The following is a 27772-nucleotide window of genomic DNA, read 5'->3' on the forward strand; positions in this document are numbered from 1 at the left end:
TTGACCTCAATTTTTCACACAATTCTTTGACAGAAATTGTTCAGGGAAAAGTGCAGATACAGATAGATTCTGGGTGAAGGCTTTACATGATTGCTAATTTAGTTAAAATGGCTTTTAAACACTGTCTTTGGATAATCTAAGTTGGCTACAGAACAACAGCACAGTGGGAGGCTAATGGAGATTTAGCAACCTGCGGCTAATTGTAATTTCCTTTGGCTCCTTTTCTAAATCATTTTCTTTTTCGTCTTTGAATCCCTGTCTCCATTTATGTCAGGTTTGGCCCCATCACAGCTCCATCACTCTGGGGCCAGGAAGGGTCCAGGTGGCCAGCAGAGCAGGGGGGTCAGGACATGGCTGGGGCTGGGAAACCTGTCACCCAGCTAGACCGAAAAAGCTCCCATTGACACAGAATCCTACAAAAGGGGTTCTCGTGTGACCAGGATTCGAGGTCTCCACCCCCAGCGCTGGGAAGGCTGACTTTCTGACATTCTCCACACTGGTTTTTCACAGGAAACCCTTTCAACCTGCAAGTCATTCTATCCCCAAACTCCCTTCCACTGATGGACAGAATTCTTCTTCTTCCCTGAAGCATCCTTACCTGCTGGGCAAGGTAGGGTGGGGGAAGAGTAGCAATAGAGGAAAGGAAACCTAAAGGAAATGTTCTGGGTAACATCGTGGGGTTACTTCCTCAGAGGGTGGGTTTAGTGATTCGTGGATGTGGCAGGCATGTCCCAGGCAACAGGGCCTCACTGGAACCTCATCAACTTTTGCTGGTCAGAATCTGGATTCTCCTAAATTAGTAGGTGTGGGAAAGAGCGGTTTATTTAAACAAAGTTATCTAAAAGCCATGATTTGAGTTTTCTGGAATCATTGGATCTTCTTAAAGTTTTCTATAAACAGTCATTAGTTAGATGAACCCTAGAAATGGATATTTTGAGTAGGACCATATAGGATAACTAAGGAGTCTGGGAGGTAGACGTGAAGATTAGAAATAGTGAGAAGTCAACCAGGAAAAGAGGCCAGTGAGCAGATAAGAACAAATTTATGAAAAGTGCCTCCCATTTTGCAAGAACATGCTAGAATACTAAGTGATGGCAGAAGTTGAGTGATCTTGAATCTATGCTATCTAGAGCCCCTGTATTTCAGCAGATACTTCGAGGGTCCCCTCGGGTAGAGGTGGAACTGAGTGTCAGGATAAAGGAGCTTTGGACAGGGCCCTGATGCCCAGCCCCACTTCACACATATCTGAACTCCAGGTAAGATTTTATCTGAATAAGATTCAATTGCTGAAAGATTTGGTGGCCAAAGACTCTAATTTAACACCTGACAAACCTAGACCAGGGAATGAATGAACTTGCCAAGGTCAAACACAAAAGCAGTAACACAACCATAGCAATCAGATTCCCTGGCTTTGGTCCAGTACTTTTTCCATTATAGTTTATTGTGAAGACCTTCCCGGAATCAAGTGAGAAAGTGAAAGAGGAAAAAATATAGAACCTTAGTTTCCCCACCGTTGGCCGAGATAATTCTGGTCCCAACCTTCACACACACACACATATGCATGCCCCTCATCTTGAAACCTAGAAAGCCTGTTACACTAACTCCAGGGCACAGTGGTACCCAATACATGTTCTTATAGGCGTATGGACTAAGATTCATTTTGACCTGTTTAATCAACATGAGATGGACGAAATATTAATGGTTATTTACAACACCCTACTCCCTTCCTGGTCTTCCAAAGATAGATATATCCACAACAGAATCCTCAATTTCGCTGGGTGGGGTGATACAAACATCAATTGACAAAGATTTGAAAAATTCCTGATTTACCTGAAGTCTGGAGTCCACAAATCATAGCCCACGGGCCAAATGTGATCCACTTCCTGTTTTTGTAAATAAAGTCTTACTGGGACGCAGCCACACCCATCCAGTTCCTTATTACCAATGGCTGCTTTCAAGTTACAAGGGCAGAGATGACTCTTGTAAGAGAACACACACAGCCCACCAAGCCGGAAATACCTGCTCTCTGGCCCTTTGCAGAAAAAGTTTGGTGGTCTCTTCTCTAAATAAAAATCTACAGAAATGAGAAGAGCCAGGAAAGAGGAGAAGCTGGAGGAGCACAGCCTGGGAGCGGAGGACCAAGGAAGAGAGCTGGTGGAGGGAGACGGACCCTTGGCGGGCTCAGTGCAGTAAGAACGGTTACTAACATCTGAGCACTGGTTGTGTTGGCAGATATTTCCTGTTTATTACCCCACTGAACCTTGAGGAACCTCAGCGGGACTCACTATTAGCCCCAATTTACAGATAGGAAACCAAGGGTCAGCAAAGGCAAGGGGCCACTGATAGGGATACGTAAACGTGACCCCAGAGGATACCCTCAGGGTTTTGCCTCCTCCTCCATCTTCAGAGGGTTCTGGGCCACCAATTCACCCGGAGATGCACCTTGTTGTTAAGCCTAATAGACCCCACAGACCACCTCCTGAGATGTCCTGAAGGCCTTGAAGGGGAGACCTCATGTCCTTCCTCCCCTGTGTTTCCTCCTTTTTCCGGGGAACCACCCTGTTTTCTTCACCACACCCACGCTCCCCTCCCAAAAACACCCTGAGCCCCTCCTCCCTTTCCATGGCTTTATTTTTACGTAGTAACTCCCCAGAACTTTAAACTCCCTACAAAAGTATATAGAATGTAGCACAACCACAAAAAAACTAGGACTCAATGAGAAAAGTATGCTCCTAAGACAATATACTATAGGCACTGATAAAACAAAGCTTTCATGAAGTTTATGTAATCACACGGTTGAGCAAGTGTACAGTTTGAGCTTCCTAGCAGCTGGCTGGATGAACAAAATCTATGTCCACACGATGGAAGCAAAATAATTTTTTTCTCCCAGGAAGGCACACATTCTTCATTCTAAAACCAGAAAGCCCGTTCTCCAAGGAGTCGTTCTAAATGAAGTAAACATGATCTTCAACTACATTGTAGAGTGAATCCTCCGAAAATTCTCACCACGAGCTTCCTTCTTTAGTCAACATGTTTAGCACTATTTATTCAACAGCTAACAAATATCTATTAAGTGCCTGCTCTGAGACAGACCCTGTTCAAGCAGCAGATGCGCAAGACAGGCACAGACCCCGCTCCCATGAGCCGCACGGTGGTCCGGTGACATGGCAGCAAAGCAAAGATCCAGTGAAAGCATTCAAACTGCGGGGCGGGGGTTGGGGGGCATGGGGTGTAAATGTCACTCTCCCGACGGGCAGCTTCCAGAGATCCGACGGCATTGGGTATCAGAGGCTAGAGAGAACTGGCTTAGCTAAATCTGGCTTGCAGCCTCAGTTTTTAGAGGGCTACTATACAAAGATGGGTCCACATCTATCGACTATGATACAGACATCCATACAGTACGATACATATTAAAAACCTACCCCTCTCCCTATTGCCTTTCACTAAGACTTCCTGGAAAATTTACGAGCCTGGGGCCCCTGCAGGGCTCTAAGTGCCAACTTAAGAGAAATGGGTGGGTGGACCATAGCCTTTAAGTAATTCCCTGCCAGAATGCAGTATATTCTTGAATCTTGATCGCATTATAAAAAGAACTTTTTTTGAAGAGTAAAATGGCTCCTCCGCTCTTGGAACGGATGCCAGGGGCCAGCAACTACTTAGTGGAGTTTTTTTTTTTTCCCCCATTTGAAATCTCTTAAGGAAAAAAAATATATCATCTCAGGAATTTCAAGGTTAAAAAAAAGAAGCAGGAGACCAGTCCTCAGTCATCTCGTTTTAGATCTAAGACGTTGAGTTTCTCCAGTTTTCTAGGAGATCAAATGAAACTCACTCTGGCAGGCAGAACCCAGAAATCCCACAAGTGTCTGCGCCGCCGAGGGATGGGCGTTTTATCAGACGCGCAGTACCCGGAAGACTTCAGACGTCTCAGTTTGCGATCTGTCGATTCCTAGCTTGGAAAAGAGATGGAGAAACCTGAAAGCTGAGAACCTATATCTGAGAAGAGATAAAAGTTCAAAGTGATCCCATGGGAAGAGATTTAATTTTACAGTCTGCCAGAGAATGTAAGAGAGAAGGAAATTTAAAAAAAGAAAAGAAAAGAAAAGAAAAAAAGAAGAAAAAAAAAACCACCTCAAAAGCACACACATTCCTAATGGGCGTCCACGGGAAGCATGCGGGATCACCTTCATGCATCTGTTTTAAGGCCCTAGAACTGCCAGAGAGCTTGGGAAAGGGACGCCTTGATGTAGCGCCAGTGCCTAATTCTGTACCTTAGAACCCCGGCTCTGAGAGCAAATTAGAATATAAATTTCACTCCTCACCACGCCCAAATAAAATATTTATCGGAAAGGAAAGGAGAACTTGGGGAGCTTGCCATGGAGAATTCTGCTTCTGATCGAATCAGAGCCCCCGTGAGCACCAGCCCTGCAGAAGGGGCAGGCCACCCCCGCAACCCACACGGCCCCCCATACAAAAGGAGGAATGTGAGGAGAGAGAGGAAAATATGAGTAACAGCATCAGCTCTGTGTCAGACACTGTTTACACTTGTTATCTATTGCTAATAACAAATTACCCCAAAATTCAACAGCTTGATCACGTTTATTTTTCACAGTCTCTGAAAGTCAGCAAACTAGGCATTGAGCTCGCTGGGGCCTCTGGCTCAGGGTCTCTCACAGGCTGCAGCTGAGGAATGGGCAGGGTCTGCAGTCACTGCAAGGCCCCCCTGGGGAGAGATCTGTTCCCAGCTCACTACCACGGCTGGCTGGCGGCAGGCCTCCCATGCTCGCTGGCTGCCTGCTGGAGATTTCAGTCTTTCGCCGCATGGGCCTCTTCACAGGGCAGCTCATAACGTGGCAGCTGGCTCCCCTCACAGCCAGCAAGGGAGCAAGCATAAGAGGGTGCCTGAGACAGAAGCCACAGTCTTTCTGTAACCTAATCTTGGAAGTGACATCCCACCCCCTTTGCCATATTACTTACATTAGAAGCAACTCACTAAGTCCCGTATTCAGGAAGAAGGGATCGCACGAGGGCACAGACCGCAGAAGGTGGGGACCTGAAGGGCCATCTTAGAGGCTGCCAACCACACGGGGCTGGGGTTTTTACATCCGTTCATTGAAAACAAGCAGAACATAATGGAAATAGTCTCATCCCAATTGTGCAGACTTTGTAGCTGAAGCCACAGATGTTTGAGTCAACTAAAGGCAACCTTACGCTTTGTGGCAGAGCCGACATTCAAACTGAAGACCCATACACTTCCTGCAACATCACACACTGGGAAGCAAAGGACTAAACTGGGCATTTTCTCATGCTCTCATTTTTAGCAGCTTCTTCCTCACCTTGGAGGAAATCTGTATTTTAAAAGGGCAAATTAAAGTCTAGTAAGGTGCAATAGTTTCCCACAGATTTGTTTTGTTTGCTGCAGAAGTTCTTTAAGATATTTTGCATGGAACGCTAACACAGTAAACATTTAAAAGCAAAAGTTCTCTAGTTCAAACAGCAGGTAGGTAGATGGGATGGGGTGGAGATGCGACAGGTCGCTAGACACTCAACCTCCCTCTCTCAATCTCAGAGGCCTGAGGCTCCAAGAAGTTGGTTTGAAAACATGTGAGTTACACTAGAAATGACAGTAAATCTACGAGCGCACAGCTTTGAAGTCAGAGGTATTAAGCAAATAATTTCTCCAATCTCAGACTCCCTTTCCTCTATAGAATAGTGGGACAATACTAATTCCTGGTCCACTAGAGCAGATAGAAATTCCGGAGAGAACCCTGGATATGTGCTAGTTAATGCTAAGTAACAAATGCTAGTTTGTATTTTTACACTAAAGAATTGTAAGTACCAAGATATTATCAGACTAGTCTTCTGGGAGGGCAGAAGGACAAAGAAGGGCACAAGGATACTTTCTGGAGTTATTAAAATGGCTTGATAACAACGTGGCTTACACGGACCTACTCACTGAGCTGTATCCTCAAGGTCCGTGCATGTCACTGTATTTAAAGCTGGGTTTTATAAAATCTTAGGTTTTAATTGTAGAAATTGATAAGGTGATTTAAAAATGGAAATGCAGAGAACCTAGAAAAGATGATAAGGACTTACACTGCCAGATTTCAACACTTAAAACCACGAGAATGAAGACACTGTGGTATTAGTAATAAAAGGCACATTTATCGGTGGAAAAGCAGAGTCCAGAAAGATCCACGCATATTTGTACAACCAATTGATTTTCAGTCAAGACACCTAAGCGATTCAATGAGAGAAAGAATAGTTAATAGTACTGAAACAAATCACTGTCTATAAGGGGAAGCAATAAACTTCAACTCATGCCTCACACCATACACAACACAGAGCATACATATCAGTATAAGAGCTTAAAACAATCAAACTGCCAAAAGAAACCATGGGAGAATATCTTCACAACTTTGACATACATTTTCTTAGACAGAAATAAGAAAGCATTAATCATAAGGGGAAATTTTGATACATTAGACTTTATCAAAAAATTTAAAAATTTTATGAAAAAGACATCATTAAGAAAAAAAATAAGGTAGGCACACACTAGATGAAAATATTCGGAAAGCAGGTGTCTGACAATCCTTTGGATCCAAAGTATGTGAAGGACTCCTCAAACCTCAAACATAAAAGACAAGCAAGAGGTTCCCAAAGATTACATGTGAATACATGTGAATGGCCAATATGCACGTGGAAAACAGGCAAACAGCATTAGTCATCAGGTAAATGCATGTTAAAACAAAAATGAAATATAATTACACACATGTGTAGTGGCTGACATTTAAAAGACTGACCATACCAAATGCTAATAAAGGTGTGGAGCAATGGGAACTCTCACACATGAATATCAGGGGTACAAAATGGTATGACCGCTTTGGAACTCTATCTGGCAGTTTCCCATGAAGTTTAACATTCACCCAGCAATTCTACATCAATGTATCACCCAGGAGAGATGAAAACATGTGCCCTTTAAGACCTGTACAAGAATATCCATATCAGCTCTATTTGTGATAACCAAAAACTAGAAATGACAAGCATCCTTCTTCGCCAAGTGAATGATAAACAAGTTATAATCACACAACAGAATGTTACTTGGCAATCAAAAGGAATGAATGACTAAAATAGACAACACCATAAAGAAGCCTCGAAGATATTATGCTGGAAAGAAAAACAGATACAGAAGAATACAACCTGCACAATTCAATTTATATGGAGTTCTAGGACAGGCAAAATTAACCTCTGAGGAAAGACATCAGAGCGGTGTTTTCCTGAGGGCCAGGGGCAAGGAGGGGCAGAAGGAAGGAGCAGGAGGAATGTTTTGGGGTGATGGAAATGTTCTGTGTCTTGACAGGGAGGGTTGGTTACATGGTCACATGCATTTGCAAAAACTTATTAAACTGTACTCTTAAGGTCTGTGCATTACACTGTATCTTAATTGTACATTAATTAAAAATAAGAAGCTAGCTTTTTTTAAAGAAGGAAAAGAAATGGGGAAAAGGCATGTACGAGAACCTGACAAGTATCAGGGCACAGATCAGAAGTGATTAATAACAGGTGGGCATCGATGAAAGGCACCCAATCAAGGTGAAATAAAATGTGGTGTTGGCTAACAATTTATTTCTCAGTGTTATCTGCGATTGCTTTAAGTAATTCCCCCTCTCTCCTTTTTTTAGGCATGCTTACTTTGTAAAAACATGCCGATCTTCTAGTAAGTTTATGACACTGCTCTTAAGTGTGTACAGCTTGTTGGTCAAACGGTAAAGCCATAATCGGTGTTACCTCCCACCAGGTAGGCAGAGGCACCTACCTGAGGGCCAGAGAGCCAAGAATAGATGGGCCAACACCTAACTGCCCAGCTGGCAGATGTCACTGGTAACAATAAACACAACTACAGTACAGACTATTCTCTGATTTACCCTGAGCCCTTTATCTCAACAACGTGGGCCTTTTGCACACTTTGGATTCTATCTTTCCTAAAACCATTTCCAGATGCTTTAAAAATATGCAATGTACCAAGAGGCAATTAAGAAACTTCCATCAACTTACTTGGTGGACAGCAAATTTAAGCTAATTGTAGAGCATGCATTCAAAACAATAAGCAACCAGAATGTTAGTTTGATTGCGAAGAGTAAACCGTTTCTCTCCGTGGTGAGAGTGCTGGTCTCATCTCTCCCCCACCCTCTTCCTCGGGTCTGGAAATTATCAAAACAGGATCACAAAGAGGGCATTTACAAGGGGACTCACACCAGAGATGAAACAAACCATTTTTGCATAGTAACTCCAAAGAAAACTCACCACAGAGAGGTCCATATTCACAGGAGGAGAGAGTGACTGGTCTCCAAGATGCTCTGGTAGCAGGATCTGAATTTCCACCCTTCACTGCTCTCGCTTCCAGAGCGAAGCCAGCGGATGGTCATTGGTGATTAGAAGCAGTTGAGCCCTGGAGGGCATTAAAGGGCTTAAGGAGGGAATGAAGCAAATATAACAGCCCAGATTTTCTCACGGCATCCACAAGAGGCTGGTTCCCAAGAGTTTCCCCCCGAACACCCACAACAGCTGGGGAGATGAGGCAAGTTGAATAGAGTGGATGAGTCCCACCTGGACCCTTCCTACCCCTGTCCAGCTGAAGAGTGTAGACCCCTCACCACCCAAAGTGTCAGCAACATCAGCACGACTAGGGAGCTTGTTAGAAATACCGAATCTCGGGCTGCTCCTCAGAACTACCAAAGCGGAGTCCGTATGCCTACAAAACCCCCGTGTAATTCACATGCACCCTGAAATTTGAGAAATACCAGAGTTCACTTGTTTTTATTTAACAAACACATAGATAGCATTTATTATATGCCAAGCACAGTTCTATACTGTTTACAAATGTTAACAGGTTTAATCCTCATGGCAACCTTCGGACTGTAGGTACCGTCGCCATCTCTGCTTCAGTAGAGAGGAATATGGGGCACAAAGAAGCTAAGTGATCACCCAAGGTCACACAGGTAGTGAGCGTCAGAGCTAGGATTTAAACCCTAGACACCCAGCTCCAATGTCCACGCTCTTAACGACTTCATTGTGTGATTAAAATGACACCAAGGAGAAATACAGGATTTGTTAAAACATTTTTCTGGGATCCATTTATATGTCTGAACAGTCAATTCTACTGTGGTTTAATAATGGAGTTTAACACACCGGTTTTTCCACCCTAAAGGGTACACGGTTGGGGTATGTTTATTTTAGGTGTTCTCCCTGAAAGAATCTCAACATATTTCTCTTCTCTTCTGTGAAATGACAACTGCTTGCCTAACTTTCCCATCCGGGGTTAGAGCACTTGGACACATTCAGCTGGGCTTACTGGTCACATAGCCTCCCGTACACACCTGGAGGGATTCCTTTAACTAATAAAATAATAATGGGACATGCCTGAATCTACAATATGGAAGGCATTAAAATAGTGTAGTACATGACTTATGTAAACAAAGATGCATCAAACAAACTACAACTCATAGCCAGCATCACTACTGTACATTTCTGGCATTAATCCAATTAATTCCTCCCCCGCCAAAGAACGAGCGTCCCTCGGTGTGTGGGAAAGCTCCTCACGCTACACGCCCTTCCTGTGTTACTTTATGAAATGTCCCCCGGGTGTTGCAGCTCTTCGCGTTTCATGTCCCCTTACATTTAGACAAAAGGCTGAGATAGTATTTTTGATGGACTAGATTATTCCCTAGAGAATATATTTGTTCTTTTTTTTTTTTTTAATTGGTCTGTAATTGACATGCAATATCCTATTCGTTTCAGGTACATCATAGTAATTCAATATTTATATGCTATACACACTACAAAATGATCCCCACAATAAGACTAGTTACCATCTGTCACCATGCAAAGTTATTCCAATATTATTGACTATATTCCTTATGCTATACATCCCCATGACTTGTTTACAACTGCAAGTCTGTACCTCTTAATCTCCTGTATCTCGTTCACCTACCCCTCCAAGGCCTCCCCTCTCTGGTAACCACCAGTTTTCTTCCTGTATTTATGACTCTGTTTCTGTTTTATTTGTTCACTTGTCTTATTAGATTCCACACGTAAGTAAAATCATACAGTATTTGTCTTTCTCTGACTTAGTTCATTTAGCATAATACCCTCTAGGTCAGCGGTTCTCAACCTGTGGGTCGCGACCCCTTTGAGGGTCGAAAGACCCTTTCACAGGGGTCGCCTAAGACCACTGGAAAACTCATATATAATCAGATATTGTTTTTGTGATTAATCACTATGCATTATGTTCAATTTTTAACAGTGAAAATACACCCTGCATATCAGATATTTACATTATGATTCATAACAGTAGCAAAATTATAGTTATGAAGTAGCAACGAAAATAATTTTATGGTTGGAGGTCACCACAACATGAGGAACTGTATTAAAGGGTCACGGCATTAGGAAGGTTGAGAACCACTGCTCTAGGCCCATCCATGTTGTCAAAAATGGCAAGGTTTCATCCTTTTACATGGCTGAGTAATATTCCTCTGTGTGTGTGTGTGTGTGTGTGTGTGTGTGTGTGTGTGATGGACACCTAGGTTGCTTTTGTGTCTTGACTACTGTAAACAATGCTGCAATATTTGTTCTTGCCCAAGAACAAAGTCATGATCACAGCCAAAGGCCCTACTCTGAGCATCCTTTCATCTTCAAACAGGTATTTATATTGATAACTCCCAAAATTTTCTGAAATATGCTTTCTGCAAGGTAATCTGGTGTTAGGCAGTGATTTAAAACTTTTCCTACATATTGAAACAGCCTGGAGCACTTTTTGTAAAAACTACCAAGGTCAAGACCCCACCCCGGATTTCATTGGCCTGTGTGAAGCCTGAACCTTTAATTTCCATACAACCATGGTCCCTGTAAGGACGAAACGTGATATAAATGAAAGACACCAGACACAGTGATTGGCACAACTACTGACATCCCTTCCTAGTTTCTGCTGAGACAAAGGGAATGCCTGAAATATGGTTCCACTTTTTGGGGAAGCAGGATCGGCAGAGCTCGTTGGAGCAACTCATTAGAGGAGAAAATGATAGCAAGGAAGGAGCAGCCAGGCACTGCCAGGGGACCATGATAGAAAAAGATTTTGTTTTAATGCAGGGTAACAGGTCAGGAGAGTGAAGGAAGAAAAGTCAGATTTAGCAAAATCTGATTACCTGGCAGTTTTTTAACGGATCACTGCCAACATTTGTGCTGCTGCAATGGGTTCATTTTACTCAGAAAAATTGGGGGGTAGAGAAGGAGAACAATGGGCTCTGTTTAGCTTATTATCTATATTTAAATAGAAAGGTCAAGGCTAGGTTTGGAAGGCAAGAAAGAGGAACTAATGGAAGTTAGGGAACTTTTTGGGAGGGAACAGATGAGCCACACTCCTCTCAAGTCTTAGCCAACATCCTGTCCTCTCTGCACAGCTCTCTCTTTTATTTAGACTTGTACATTGATATGTATATTTAATAAAACATACATGTAATATGTAATAAAAGAATGATTACTCACATGGCAAAGCTTTTCGGCAGAACAAAGATTCTTCATTTATGAAAACTTTCACCAAAATTATAACAGAAATTTCTCTGTTCATTTACAATTAAATTAATCTTATAAAAACCAGTTTTTTATAAACCTTTCCAGGAATGCCTTATATAATTAAAAATAAGATTCTGACAGCAAACTGATTGTGTTAGTGACTTATTTTCCTTCACATTTTAAAGTTGAAATAGATGTGTACCCTGGTATCCTCACCAACTATGAAACCCACTACTGAGACAGAAGACCTGATTTTCTGTCAGCCCGAGTCACATTTTAATTAGTCATATCAATGAAGGTAATTATAGTAATGCAAGTAATCCAAAATTGTTCCTCTCTTCTTTAAAAAGATAGAAAACTAACACATGAAAAGCAACTTTATTTTTTTAAGATTTTATTTATTTATTTATTCATTTTTAGAGAGAGGGGAAGGGAAGAAGAAAGAGAGGGAGAGAAACATTGATGTGTGAAAGGAACAATGATTAGTTGCCTTTCACATGAGCCCCAGCTGGGGACCAAACCTGAAACCCAGGCATGAGCCCTGACCAGGAATCAAACCGGCGACCTTTTGCTTTGTGGTACGATGCCCAACCAACTGAGTCATACTGTTCAGGGCAACTTCATCACTTTAAATAGTTCCAACAATAAACATTGTCAGATAGCTATTCATTTGTTCAACATACATTTATCGAGCCCCTGCTATGTACCAACTCCGGTCCTAATATGCAGATCCCACGAGTAAAGCACCGAAGCTCAGTCACTTGCCTAAGAAGAGTAAACCACAAAGCTGGGACTCGATCTGAGGTTGGACCCCAAATAACATTTAGAGATGACAGGGTCCCCACCCAAAAATGGGGATTTGTTAGAGGTGATATCCCTGGTTTGCAGCTCCTACGCAGGTCTGATACTCCGTTCCTCTGCACCAACCACAAGTTTCCTCCTGTCTTACTCCACACTGCACTTCAAGGACCAGCCAGTGAATCCCCTACCTCTAGAGCCTCTTCTGGGCTCTACATGAGCTGCCTGTCCATGTGCTGAGCTCTGGAAGCTGGGCACACCTCTGTTAGAACAAAATTACACCGCATTATAATGATTTACCCTCCTGTCTTCTCCAGGGGACCATGAAATCCTCAAAGACAGAGGTTACTCATGACCCCTCTGTGTATTCACAGGGCTGGGCCCAATGCCTGATGAAGAGTAGGGATAAAGAGAAGGGGGAAGGAAAAAAGGAAGAAGGAAGGAAAGAATTCAGTGAAGGCTTTTCAAAATAGTTTAGAAATTAAGCTGAATATGAGATTTGAACCAACAAAGGAGGAACTGAATGCTTGCTTTTCCTTGCTGAGCAATCAGTCCAAGGAAAATCACGAGGAAAGCCACATGGGGCTGTGTGGAGAGTCCATCCGGGCTACCACCTGGCCTGGAGGGAAGGTTGCAGGCTCAGCAGAGGTGTTAAGCCTGTAAGGGCAGAGGTTGTCTCACATGACTGACAAACATTGAGCCACGGGACAAGTGTCAACTAAACACCTCCTACGGAGCCAGGGATTCTGCTCAGCAGAGCAAATAAGACCAGCACATGCCCTGCTGATACGGAGCTCACAGTCCCACAGACTAAACCTGTTCTGAGAGACAAAAAGGAATCAATTAAGGCCCTCACCCTGGGAGTGATGCAATTTAAGTGAAATCTGAGGGACATTCATCTTGTTCAAAGTGAAGGATGATCTGGAATGAGGAAGAGAGGGGAGAAGGAAGGGAGAGAAGGAGGGAGGGAGAGAAGAGAGAGAAAAGGGAAAAAATGATGAGAAGTATAAATTAGACTCTTAACTCTGTGAAGGCAAAGTCATTTTCTGTATGGCTTAGTGTTTGTCTGGCTGGTTCACCCGCGTGTGTCCAGCACTGAGAACAGTGCCTGGCATGACAGGTGCTCAAGAAACACAATGGACGGGATGGAATGGGAGGGAAGGGGAAGGAAGGGGAGGGGAAGGATGGGATGGGATGGGATGCAGTGGGGTAGGAGTGGGATGAGATGGGATGGGGTAGGAGGCAGTGGGGTGGGATGGGATGGGATGGGGTGGAGTAAAATGAATTGAAAGGAACTGAGGGAGGAGCCCTGAACTTAGTGTCATGGCCCCCGGTGTCCAGTCCCTCCTGACTCTGCCATTGATCAGTCAAGTGATCAAGTACTTTGAAGCAGTTTCCCGGATCTTCATTCCCTCACCTGTTAAAATGTGGGGGGTTTCAATTTCTACACTACTCTTCCACAGAATTTGAATAGTTTATATGGTCAAAGAAGGTTCCATGGTCAATGCTAGGTTAAATCAATACAAACAGGTGTCTTGACCATGAGGTATCTCAGAGCCTTGAACTTGCCTGTGTGAGTTGCAAAGTTCCAAGAGGAAGGTAACGTATGCTGTAGTCTATGTGACTGTAGAACCTCAATCCTCTTTTAGGTTTTCATTTTTAATCTTATAGAAGCTCTCCAGCGCTCCTGGTCTGTGACATCATCCCAGTTCACCAAGGCAAGGATGGCCATGTGGATCGGGGACTGTGAATTAGCCAGACTTAGCCAGTGCAGAGAGTCTGGGTAGGAGAAGAGGGGGCCCTTGTTTGGGAGATGGGAGGAAGGGTGGTCACTGGGAGACTTGAAGGTCCAGTGAAGAAGTCTGTGATGGCTATGTGAGGCGAGGCCTGGACTCTCACTCAAGAGAAGCTAGCCATCCTCTGTGAGGCATTGGTATTCTGGCGCGGTTTTTAATTTCCCGTCCCCAGGATTAGGTATGTCAGGGAGGAATCCTTTGGCCACCTCCTCTCAATACATCCCGGAGCTTTTATTTTGTTACCAATTTCCCTACATTGTGTGCTTTCTTTGAGAATCATAACCGCGTGAATATTTGACAATTGAATGGTACAAACGCCTTGAAACATACAGTTTTCCCCAGAGCTGCATTTCATACTATAATCCGAAGTGATCTAGGTTGCCAGAAACACTCAGGCCATTAATGGATTTGGAGGCGAGATGCTGGTAATGAGATTTTCAAATACGAATTGTTTTGCTTTCAAATGCAGGGTGAAATCCAACAAAATACTACCTTAGACATGCTGGGGTAGTACGTCCAGCTGATTAAATGAATGCTTGCTGGGTGTCTCATGCAGCCCTTTTCTGTTTCAAACAAAAACTGGACAAGGATCAGTCTTATTATTTCTGGGGAAATGGGTCCTGGAGCCCCCGAGTCAAGTAATTCTGTTTTTTAGAGTCACATTTAACCTCTTCACATCCACAATCCTGAAAGTTGGTTTATTTTATTCACTTAAATGTTTATTGAGAGCCTACTAGGTGCCGGGCACTGTTTTGTGCACTGGGTGGTACAGGATTAAACAGTATGTTATAGGGTTTCTGTTATCCTAAGACCTACAACCAGTGGGACAAACATATGCACTAACCAAGTAAACACAAACATTTAAATGTCTGATGGAGAAAAATAAGGCAGGTAAGGGTTAGAGAGTGATTGTGGGTCCTCTTTTAGTTGGGCGTCAGGGAGGATCCCCGAGGTGACCTTTGAGCAGAGATCCTGGAGAGGAGCTGAAGCTGGAGGTGAGTGACTGTCCCAGGCTGCAGAACTCTTAAGTGACAGAGTAGGGCTTTGAGTCCAGCTTTGTCAGATTCCACAGCATCAGCTGGCCTCCCTGGGACACAGACAGATGGTCAGGGCAAGGCAGGAGGTTGGAGATGATGCTGGATCTGGAAGAGGAAGCCGCCAGGAGCTGAAGGAGTTGATGCCAAGACATAAAGAAAGACAACTCGGGCAGAGACAGGAAGACAGGGCACCAAGGAGACAGCCGTTGCCTTGGATGCCATCAGCCTGGCCTGTCTCCCTGACACCTCATGCTGAGCAGGTCCAAGCCGGGCTCCTCCTCCTTTGCCCAGACCAGCCCCTCGGCCTGACTTTTCCAGCCCTGTGAATGCTCCCCTACATTTTCCAAGTCAACAAAAGACTTGTCATGTCCCCTTTCCCCCCTTAGTTCCTTCTGTTCTTCATTAGGCATACCCTCAGGACCTCCTCCAGAGCACCTGTGAATGTGAACATCCTGAACTTCCAGAAGTTCTCTTCAGAGCTAGCATCTTTCCTTGACAAGCAGCAGGTGAACTCCCTGGGAGCTGGAGGAGTGGAACCGATTGCCAGGGATCAATTATCTCACAAGACTGAAAGGACCAGCCTCTTCTTCCAGCCACACATACTCCTTTCTTCCCACACAAAGATGGGACAAGAAAGCCCCTTCCAGAAGGACCATCTCTTGCTCAGTTTCCCAAATATGTATGGGGGTATTCAATGGCCCTGCATCCTGAGCTCCCCTGGCCAGATTCCCTCCCCACAGGAGAGGGGCTTGTGGTTCTGAGTACTTTGAAATAATAGAAGTTCCTCTGCCTTCCCCCCTAACTCTGAGCTGCCTTAGAGAGAGAAGTAGGAGAATGTGCCACTCTTTTTCCAACTTTCAGCAAAGTTGGCACAGTACAGGTGCTCAAATGTCAGTAAAATGGGTCATCGAGATGCATGAACCTTAATTCTCCCAACCAAGGGTCTATAGCAGAGGCCTATGATGTACTGCACCCCATTCCCGCTGCCCCCCTATTTCAGCACAGCTGTGGTAGACAGTCCTTGCAGAATGGCAGCACCCATGTCAAGTGGGCCCCCAAGAAAGCCATTCAGATAGACGCCTTATAACCAATGAGAAGTGAAAGGGAGTCAATGTCCCCAGGAAAACACGTCAACTAGTGGGGGACAAAAGTCAGTGGAGAAGTCCTCAGCCTCCCCATCCACTGTGGGACAACCCCGAAGTGCGTTCGACATTGTTCTTCATGAGATCCCCAGTGGAGCAGCCCCAGCACCTTCGTCAAAGACCAGCTCACTAACGTACCTTCATCGGCTCGCCTCCCTCTCCTGTCTTGCTTTCTCTGCTCCCTCATCACGCTTCCTGGAGCTGCCTCCCAAATGAACTCCCTACACCCAGCTCCTTGTCTCCAGCTCTGGTTTAGGGGATACCCAACTTAAGGGTCTAATAGGGGCTTCAATTGGTGGGCCTGTTTGACCGTGTGTATTCAGAGTTTGTTTTATTTGTTTGTTTCCTAATGATTTTTTTCTAACCATCTCTAGATCAGTTTCCCAAATGTTTATGGGGATATTTAAGGGTCTGGAGCCTGAGCTCACCTGGCCTGACTCCCTCCTCACAGGAGAGCTGGTGGTCCTGAGAACTTTGAAATCATAAAGATTTCTTTTCCTCCCTCTGTACCTCTGAGCTGTCTGAGAGACATGAACATGAGTGAGGACTCCATCTCATCCAGCTCCCAGCAGTCCCCGAACAATGCCCTGGAGGCTCACACCCAACATCAGAACGGTGGCCATCATTTCTCACATGTTTCCTTCTCAGGCAGGAACACTGAATGGACTTAATACTTGGCACAAATGGCATTTGGAATTATTTCCCCAGCCCCCAAATCTGGAAGTTTAAAGGACATATCAAAACTCTTATTGAACCATTCAGAGAGCAGTCTTCTTGAAATTACATCACAATCTCTTTCAAAGGGGCCAGAGGAACAGAACCCAAAAGGACGCCACTTTCAAATGTGGTCACTTGAGAAATGATGGCTATCCCACCAGAAATACTCCTCTACCCGCTGCTGTGCTGCCTGGCTAGCCCAGGGTTGTCTGAAGCAACGGGACGCAGAGAGCTGCATGAAGAGGCTCTCCTTTCAACGGAAAGGCAACCTGGCCGAGGAATCCTTTCATTCTGGTTTCTGTGCAACTCTGCCTTTCATCTAGGTGAGTGTTGAGTCTGGAGGAACAGAAGCATCCCCAGTGAACTGCACATCTGAGACAGACGCTGGATGTTTGTGGAGCAAATGCCTCTTGCAAAGAAGTTGAAAATACAACCAGAGCGAGGGAGGAAAAGTGGTTTGCATCTGGGTGGACCAGGTGCTGAACGTGCTGGTGCCCACAGCAGGAGAGGTCTGGAGAGACAGGGGCTTGGTGTAGCTGACACTACGATGCCATCCCAGAGCCCCTCGGCCCACCCCAGGGGTCCCTTGCTAACATTCCCATACACCCAACATCTTCCTGAGTCTCTCTTCTGAGGGCTTTCCTTGGTGGCAGGAGCACGTTCGGCCCGTGAAAAAGATAAGCTCAAGTATAGGCAGTTATAGCCTCAAACAAGACCCTCCATCACTACGGGGCAGGAGTTGGTGGGCAAACGCCTCAGTTTCCTTGGCCCTTGGCAGGACAATCCATGCTCTTCAGAGGGTCCCCGAGGAGAATGAATGCAGTCGCCCACAGCAGGGAGTCACTCAACGACACCCCAGGTATTAGCTATGCTCTCTTCTTTGTATCCCCTCCCCTCTTCCTCACAGCATTTTGTGGGACCACATCCTAAATAAACCTCCAGATACAGTCGTATTTTAAGGTTCTAGGGATTAGAACTTCAATATAGGCACTGTGTGTGAGATGGGGTCCCAAGACAGGCCCAAGTCTGAGCTGAACCAAGGACTCTGATTCCACCGTCGGCAAGGTTCCTGGGTGTGGTAGCCTTGGGTTAGAGAGCGAAGCAATGAAGAGGAGGCAGGAAGGGAGGATATGAGGTCGAAGCCACAGCAACTACCGGACCACCAGGAGGTCTGGTCCCATATCTATGGAAATAAGCTCACAATGGTTTGATCTTTTTCCAGCCCCTGGTTGATTCGTGAAGTGGTTTCGAATGTTGACAATCACTTCAGGAATCACTGACAAGCATGAGCGCCCAGTATCTGGCAACTGTGGCTGCCCCTTCTCCTGATGAACGTTTCCGCCATGACCTGAGGTGTCTCCTCTCAGGAGCCAGGTGTGCAGACGAGGAAAGTCCTCGTTCGTGTGCCTGAGTCTCCTGCTTCAGCCCCTCCACACTGGCCATTTGGTTCTCCCCCGGACACTTAAGGGTCATTGATGAGTCAATTCCGAAAACTCACTCTGTAACCCTCACAACACTGGCATGAAGTGATCAGCCATCAAGTGCTGCCACACTATTTCCAGGGGAAGTGAAAGGACGTTGCTCAGGTGTCATGGAGTCCCTGTTTCCCCCCAGAGGAGAATCTGCTTCAGCCCCGACTATAATCAAGGTGGTGCCATTACCTCCAGGCAAATAGAAAATGTATTATTTGGCCAAAAAGTCCATTTAGTTTTTTCTGTAAAATAAAAGACACGTTTTTTATTTTCACCGATAACTTCATTGATTTGGATATTTTGAGTGCATCGGCTCTCTCCCACGTGGTAGGCCTGGGGGAGGGGTGGGGGTAAAGCAGTGGGCTAACGGAAAACAGCAGCAACAACTATTCCTCTCCTGGGGCACTCACAGCTCAGCAGGAGGGGCAGGAACTGAACCAACCACTCTTCCTATTTACTTTTAAATGTAACTCCAGTTAAGTGTCACGGAGGAGACAGAGTGCAGGAGGGGGTCTAAGTTCATGAAAGTCTTCCCCAAGGAAGGGACATCCAAGTTCACACCTGAAAAACAGGTGAGGTCCATGGACAGGAAGTGTGAAGGCCTCCAAAGTAGGAACAAGCCATCTCATCCCTAGGCTGCAAGTTCATGAGCCCAGAATACTCAGCAACTGGGTGATCCAGGTGTCAGAAATTTCTGAGTAACTGACATTTGACCAAGAACCATATCTTTCAACAGTGAAGGTAGAAACATTTTGCTAAAATATCTCTGTCTCTTCACTGGACTAACCTTCCCCCAATGTTGAAGATGGTTCAGGTCTTTTAGGTCCCAGAGTCCTCACTCCCAACCCACAGACAAATAGAACCATCCTCACTGAAGGAATAGCAGGGCCTCCAGACCATAATTTCAGGGCTGCCGAGGACACTACCTAATGTTCATGGGCCTCGGAGTCAGGAAGACATGGATTCCAGTCCCAGCTCTGCCCCATGCGGGCTGGGTAGCCTCAGCAAGTCACGTCACCATCCTGGGCTGTTTCCTCAACTAGTGTCCTTGAAATGTCAGATTATGATCAGCTTGGTGAACTGCCCAGCACATAATAGGTACTCTGCCCATTTCTTTTTTCATTCTATGCCTTCAACCAAGCTCTCTCTACCTTTTATCTCATTGGGTAGTTAGCTCTTCATTCCTTCAACATAACTATTTCAATTCTTGTTAAAAAGGAAGTAAGGAAGTGTTCCCGAAGCAGGGAGAATTTGAACTGGCCTTTAAAGATGAGTGGGGGTTTTCCAGTAGACAAAGGGGAAGGGACTTCCGGGAATTCCAGGAGGACACAAATCACACAGATCTGGGAAAAGCAAACCCTCTCGGGGGCTTGAAGGGCAGGAAGCATGATGGGAGTAGCATGAGTGGAGATGAGCAAAAGGAAGGGAGCTACAGAACAGCTCGTGGAAGGCCTTGAATGCCATACCCAAGAGACATGCTGGCAGTGGTGGGAACAATGGGAGGTTCTTCGATGGAGAAATAAAAAGACCAGATAAATTTCTTTGAAAGATCACTCACTCTGGGCAGCAGCTAGAAAGATGGAGCATTGGAAAGAGAGAGAGAAGGCAACCACTTTGGATATTTTGGTGAAAGCCCAGCTGACACATGAGGAGTCTAGGGTCTGGGGCTGAGGGAGGGAGACGGTGAAGAGGCTGGATTGGCCGAGGTGGAGGGTGAGTGGCTGGGGCAGACGGATGGTGCTGGGAAGCAGCACCCCTGCACCCAGCCTCAGGCTGCCTCTCCCCTCCGCACAGCCCCCCAGCTGTGACCTCAGAGGACACACCTGGAGCAGAGGGCTGGACCCCATTCGCCAGCCCAGCAGGAGGTGACCACACAGGCCCTCCTTCCACCATCGCTCTCTCCTCCTTCTCCTGGTGTCCAGCAGCTAGTCTTCCTTAGCTTTCTCTTTTTTTTCCTTCACTGTAACCCATCAAGCATCTCTTCTTATTTCAAAGCATCCTCGAACAGAGGAGGACAGACTGATGTCGATCGCCCTCCAGCCGCCACGTCCCGGCAGCCTCCCGAGCTGGGCCCCTCCTGAAACCACAACACAGGCATTCTCCACACACGGCCTCCTCATCACCGAGCCTTTATCTCAGTCTGGTTTCCAGCTTGAACTGAGTTATGAAAAACCCTGCTTTGAAAACAGCCTCGCTCGTGGCGATGGTTTCCTGGTTGTATTTTTCAGCCACCATCTCTTTAGACCAGGATCTGCATCTGACTAAATCAGAGGGCACGTGTGTTGCCAACACTTCCCAGTCCGCGTCAGTGCGCCTTTGATGCGAACTATCTCATCTGTGATCAGTTTGCTGGGTTACGGGCCCAAATGCCCTCTGCAAAACATCATGCTCAGAGGCTTTGGCCGCACCTCCTCAGAGGAAGGCAGCTGTGCCCTGAGAAACCTCAGATGCTCCATTTCCTGAAACTCTGGAGTCCAACAGAACCTTGGTTCTACTCCAACACGCACCATCCCAGGGCAAAACTGAATTTAAATGTTATTTGAACACACCGTAAGGTGACCACTGTTCAGCACGATAAAAGAGATCATTTCAACAAATAATCATTGCAAACCTACCATGTTCCAGCTGTGAAAGGCGACCCCAGATTGTCCCCATGTGGCTCACATCTGGGTGCTGTGGGGGGCATGGGGAAGACTAGAAGATAAACTGTTTACCATTTGATGTGGTAAACGCAGGACTCTGGGTACGTAAAAGGTGCTCAGCTGGCTGAGTGATGCCTGAGCTCTGTTTTTTGTTTAAGAAACACAAAGGTCAGCATTTTTTAATTTAAAAAAATATTCTACAACCCAATGCTAGTGAAGTCATGGTAAAATCTGCACAATGTTATAAGAGAGCAAAATGAAAATGCATTTAGAGAATCAGAACAGTGAGCATAGATAGTATCCTCTCTTCCTCCAATCATCTCTCTCCCAGGAGCGTATCCTAAGTTATTAGGCAAAAGGAACAAAAATGCTTACAAATATTCACCATATCAGGTAACTGAGCCCCATCAACCCAAAAGCACACTATGTAGTGATTTGAAGTAATTATGGAGACCAGTGACTTGAACTCTATTTGGGATCTAATTTCGTTCAAGTAAAAGAAAGACACACAATGTTAGTTCAGTGACTACATCGGTCTCTGCACTCAAAGTCCTCACCTCCTGGTGGGCTCTGCTTTGACCACCAATGGTCTGAAAGGTCTCTCTCCATGCTCCCATTCAGCTGTTAAAACAAACAACCCTGTGAAGTTGGCATCATGAGCCCCACTGTACCGATGAGGTAATTGAGGCTCAGAGATGAAAGGGGCTCTTTCCAGCCGGCGCCAAGCCATGGGTATCTCTTGGGACAACTGGCACAAGCGCCACAAGACCGGGGGCAAGAGGAAGCCCTACCACAAGAAGCGAAAATATGAGCTGGGACGCCCTGCTGCCAACACTAAGATTGGCCCCCGCCGCATACACACAGTTCGTGTGCGGGGAGGCAACAGCAGTACCGAGCCTTGAGGTTGGACGTGGGCAACTTCTCCTGGGGCTCAGCGTGTTGTACACGGAAAACAAGGATTAGTGATGTTGTCTGCAATGCATCCAACAACGAACTGGTCCGCACCAAGACCCTCGTAAAGAACTGCATCGCGCTCACTCTCAGCACACCATGCCGGCAGTGGTATGAGTCCCACTATGCACTGCCCCTGGGCCGCAAGAAAGGGGCCAAGCTGACTCCTGAAGAGGAAGAGATTTTAAACAAAAAACGATCAAAGAAAATTCAGAAGAATATGATGAAAGGAAAAAGAATGCCAAAATCAGCGCTCTTCTAGAGGAGCAGTTCCAGCAGGGCAAGCTTCTTGCGTGCATCGCTTCAAGACCAGGCCAGTGTGGCCGAGCAGATGGCTGTGTGCTAGAGGGTAAGGAGCTGGAGTTCTATCTAAGGAAAATTAAGGCCAGGAAAGGCAAATAAATACTCTTCCCTCCTTTCTTGAAAGCCCGTGCTTCAAAACAAAACAAGCTCGTTTAATAAATGTGTTCTCTGGTAAAAAAAAAAAAAAAAAGAGAGAGAGAGAGAGAGAGAGATGAAAGGGTGTGCACACAACATGTGAATCAAGGAGTTCTAACCCTGGTCCCCTAACTCCAATTCCAGAGCCCTCTCCTTATTTCCATCAGGGACAGAAAAGTACGATGGCCAGAAAGAACCGCTAATGCCACAGGTGGATGGGAAGATGTCCATCTGCCTGGGCTGGGGAAGGCCAGGGGGAAGGCCACAATTCCTCACCGAAAGTCCTGGGTGTGTCTTTGTTCCAAGACATCCAAACCAGCCACTAGGAAGGGAGAGGGTGCCTACGTTCCAGCCAAACCACAGCACCTAAAGGTGAGCTGCGTGATAGGCAAAGTACGTAACCAACATGCGTCAGTTAATGCAATCATATAATTGTGCTAGGGACTGGGAGGCTGGGGTTGGGGACAGAAATAGCCACCTGTAGTGCCTCGTTGCTGAGTACCCACCAAACGCACGCATTTAGGAGTGTGCACTTCATTCATTCATCCATCGATAGGCACTGAGACTGTTTCCACATCTTGGCTATTATAATAATGCTGCAATGAACAAAGGAATACAAATATAGTTTTGAGATCCTGATTTTGATTCTTTTGGAGAAACACCCAGAAGTGGGATAACTGGGTCACATGGTAGTTCTGTTTTTAATTTTTGAGGAACCTCCATACTGTTTTTCATAGTGGCTGCACCAGTTTACATTCCCACCAACAGGGTCTAATTTCTAAATACATACAAGAGAATATTATTCAGCCTTGAAAAGGAGAGAAATTCTGCAACAATATGGATGAACCTTGAGGACACTGCACTAACTGAAATAAGCCAGACACAGAAGGACAAATAATGTATGATTCCCTTTATATAAGGTATCTAAATGGCCAAACTCATAGAAGCAGAGAGTAGAATTGCAGTTTCCAGAGGCTGGGGGAGGGAAAATGGGGAGTTGCTATTCAATAGGTATAAGGTTTCAGTTAAGCAAGACAAATAAGTTCTAGACATTGGCTGTACCTATGGTTAACAATACTGTATTGTACATTTAAAAATTTATTAAGAGGGTAGATCTCATGTTAAGTGTTCTTATCACAATTTTTTTTAATATATGTATGAATGAGTGAGGTGCCTGGACTTACCTCTGGCTTCCCCTTGACTTGCTGTGGTGACCTTAGGCAAGTCAGTCACCCACTCTGTGTCTCTGCCTCCTCCTCTGTAACATAAGGAGCGTATTGTGAAGTTCAGTGTTTTTCCAATATGAATAAGCTTAGAACCATTTCTGGAATATCTATACTAAATAGACACTACCCTAAGTGCTTTGCATATACTTCTCAGTTTATCCTCAAGACTCTCTGTAAAGAAGGAACTAAGATTTCTGTTAGGTGAGGAAACTAAGGCTCTGGGAGTTTAAATTTCTCTAGGTAACGTGTGTGCGAGACCAGTGAATGCCACAGATGGCAGACCCTGCCAAAGTGTGGAAAAGAAAGAGATCCTGATGACTGGTGTGTCCCCAGAAGGCTTCCTGGAGGAGATGTCATGATATATGGGCTTCAAAGAAGAGGGAAGATGTGTATCAGCCTTTTAAGAGTTCCTAATAGTGGGGACAAAGGCACAGTATTGAGAGGCTGGATGGTTGCTCAAGAATAAAGAGACTAATCACAAAAGCCTATTTTGTCCTGGGCCTTGAATGTCTGGCCAAAGTGTCTGACAGTGCTGCGTTGGCAGTGGTGGGTCAGAAAGGCTGAGACAGGAGAGAAGCTGTTCATGCAGCCAACACAGGTGCATCAGGAGCCCAGGGCAAGTGCAACATCACACCCTGACCATTTCCACCATCCTCTCCTCAGGGCAGGCTCTGAGCGAGCTGGGAGTCAGGAACAAATGAGAGACACTCCCAGTGATCAAGGACGTCCCGCTCCAGCCTAGCACTCCCTACGCTTGAACGTGTGTTCTAACCACTTGGGAAGCTTATGACAGATAGATTCAGATTTAGTAAGTAGGGGGCGGAGCCTAAGAATGTGAATTTCTAGCAAGCCCCCAGATGATGCTGGTCCATGGCCCACACTTTGAGCAGTTAGACGTATCTGTTTCCTTTCTAGTCTCATAATTGCGATTTCAACCAGTGGCAATGCCTGGCCCACAGTGGGTGCTTCGTAAAGCATTTGTTAATCAAAAAAGCTTAATCACTTTCACTCCTGTTATCATTTTGATTAAGAAGACCCCACACACATCAGGGACCATTTCATCTCCCTGGTACATCTTTCTGCAATCTAGTAGAATTCAGCATCCTTCTTCCACTCACTCACACTGTGTCTATGAATGGCTTTAAACCCTCTGGTTCTTTTCTTTTTATTATACAATGTATATTCACTGAAAAAGGAAAAAAGATTAAAAGAATGAAAAAAGCCCTGGCCAGTGTGACTCACTTGGTTGAAGGGTTTTCCCATAACCAAAATTCTGCAGGTTTGATTCCTGCTCAAGGCACATACCTAGGTTGCAGGTTTGGTCCCTGGTCTGGGCACCTACAATCCCCAGTCCGGGCATGTACAGTCCCCAGTCTGGGCACATACAGGAGGCAACCAGTCAATGCTTCTCTCTTGCATTGATGTTTTTCTCTCCCTTCCTCTCTCCTTTCCACTCTCTCTAAAAGCAATAAAAAAAGTCCTCAGGTGAGATAAAAAAGAAAGAAAAAGGAAACTACACATCCTTTTAGACTCTGTGCATTATAAAGTGAAAGTATACGCTACATTCTGTTAGTATTTTAACTTTCTCAAATTATGAAGGATATTCCCCATGTCAAAATATTATTTTAATGGCTGTGTAATATTTCATTATTTTAAATTATCATAATGCACACATTTCACAGACCTCAAAAAAAAGAAGAAAAAAAAAGTAAGATCCTTATTGAAGAATGTATGGGCAAATGTCACAAGCCTTTTATTTATTTTAAAATGATTCAGTGAATAGAAAAGTCTGAGACAACAGAGACAGACCAAAAAGGCCACATTGCGGTCACTGTTGAACTGAGAGGTGGGTATACACAGGGGAGTGGGGGGGGTGTGATATGACTCTGTCACTTTTGCACATGTTGGTAAGTTGCCATAGAAATAGTTTGAAAACAAAAGCAAGGCTCTAATGGGATCTAGGAAGAGGTCCTGAAATGGGGATAGAGATGGAAAGTACTAGAAGTTCATTTTTCACCCCCCCCCCCAAAAAAGAACAATCTTTCATTTAGGACCATTCAGCCTGTCACTACAAAATTCCAAGGTCCTTGAGCTACTGAATTGCACTGGAATAATCTGCCTGTCCTGTCAGAGTGGATTTGCATTTTAAGTGCATGCTTGATGTCACATCCAAATTGGAACTAAATGAGATGTGCAGGAATGCAGAAGCGCGCCCTGGCCTCGTTAGGGACCACACAGCACTTGTCCGTTTAGAGCCCGGAGGACACATGAGGGTTCCGGAGAGCTGGGCACCACCTTGCCCCTTTCTGAAGCTTGGGTGAAGCTCAGCCACGTCAGCTCACCTCCCTGAGCCTCAGCGTCCTAATCTGTAAGAGGAAAGGATTTGAACCAAATGAACCTGACAACTTCTCTCTGCTCAGAAATAAGTAGGTTTTACTCTGGGACCGCTTTCACCACTCTGCTTTGCAATATGCAAATCAGCCGAATTGGGTAATTGGACAAAGCTAGTGGGAACAATTTAATAAACTTTGATAACATTACACAAAGTAATTGTTCAATTATTTCAAACAGTTCAGTTTGGAAAGTACAGCGGGGTAGAAAGTCAGGGGGGGTCTTTAGAAATTACCTTTGCTTATTAATCATCTTATCCTGTAGAAGCCAAATGAGAAGGAAGACTTGTGGGGGTGTTTTGTTTTAATTCTGATTAACTGCCCTTCATCTGAATATTTTTAGGCTGTGCTTTGGCCTTTCTCATATGGATGTTGACTGAGTTCTGTTATCAGGATTTTAATTAACACCAGGGAGAGAAGGAGAAGCTGAATGACACACTATTACTTCTGTTTGATTTAAAGTCAACGTTGGGGACTCCTCTTCCAGGCGCTGTTGAAACTGTCTTATCTCGTGCATTCCAAGGATGGCTGTTTCATGTAAATGTCATTCCTTCTGTCCAAAATGTTACAACACACGCTGGCACAATAGAACTACTGTCTTGTTCGAAGAGACACGAGGGAGCCCGCAAGCTTTTGATCAAAGGTGCGATTCGCACATCAAAGTAATACCTCTTCTGTTAAAGTCAGGAATCAAGCCTGAATATAGGAAGGGAGACTTGGCTCTAATGATAGCCTAGCCTCCTATGGTGGCAAGTGTCTGAATTCCCAAGACTTAGTCCATGTGCAGAAAACCAACTGGAACGGGGCATTTGGTATAGGTACGTTTAGGGCTTCCTGTAGTCAACACGCTAGTCTGTACGTGTTCATCTGTGTGGGTGTCTCACCTGGGACTGGAAAACTGGAGCTGGCATGAACCCCACACAGAGGTAGTGGTTAGGAGCCTTTGGAATATGGTAGACCTGGTTCAAATCCATGCTGTGCCTCTTGCCAGTTATGGAAATGCTTCATCTTGATCAGGGTGGTGGTTACATTAGTGTATACATGTGAAAAGTGTCGCCAAAATATACTCTATGAAATACATACCTCAGTGTAAAAGGTTACATCGAAATACCATAACATCTGGTGCACAGAATTGTGGTGAAGATAAAATGAAGCTACTTCTTGGCATGCACCTATCATAGCGGCTGGGCTGAGTAAGTTACCAGTAAGTGACGGCTGTGGTTCTTGTTTAGGTTGTTCTCATCATTAGTGTGATCATTTCGGTGGAGTTAGGTCTGACCCAGAAATCGGGGTCTAACATTCAACAAATAAGGCAAAAAAGTGTGTTAAAACTGTCTCATGAGAAACCCTTAAATTACCCCAAAACTCTAGTTTGTCTCACCTCTAAGATGCTCACAGGTGCATTCACCACCTCCCACTGGTGCCTGGAAATGGGTCACTGAGAACAGTAGGTATGATCTCCAGACAAGACACATTGCTAATTGCCTCTCTCTCTCTCTCACTCTCTCTCTCTCTCTCTCTCTCTCTCTCTCTCTCTCTCTCTCTCTCTCTCTCTCATTGAATTTGCATTAGTTAACGAGGTGTGACATGTGGCTTCA

The 27772-nt window shown here is 45.1% G+C and overlaps 1 long non-coding RNA gene and 1 pseudogene across 1 annotated transcript in view; one reads left to right on the forward strand and one right to left on the reverse strand.

Moving 5' to 3' along the window:
* The window catches only part of LOC149994037 (uncharacterized), a 425899-nt gene that overhangs the window by 359439 nt on the left and 38688 nt on the right, over positions 1 to 27772 (reverse strand). The window lies entirely within an intron of this gene.
* On the forward strand, positions 21898 to 22545 carry LOC149994039 (small ribosomal subunit protein eS8 pseudogene; annotated as a pseudogene).

The sequence above is a fragment of the Furipterus horrens genome, unplaced genomic scaffold (assembly GCF_987537825.1).
Source record: "Furipterus horrens unplaced genomic scaffold, mFurHor1.1.pri manual_scaffold_13, whole genome shotgun sequence".
Classification (NCBI taxonomy): Eukaryota; Metazoa; Chordata; class Mammalia; order Chiroptera; family Furipteridae; genus Furipterus; species Furipterus horrens.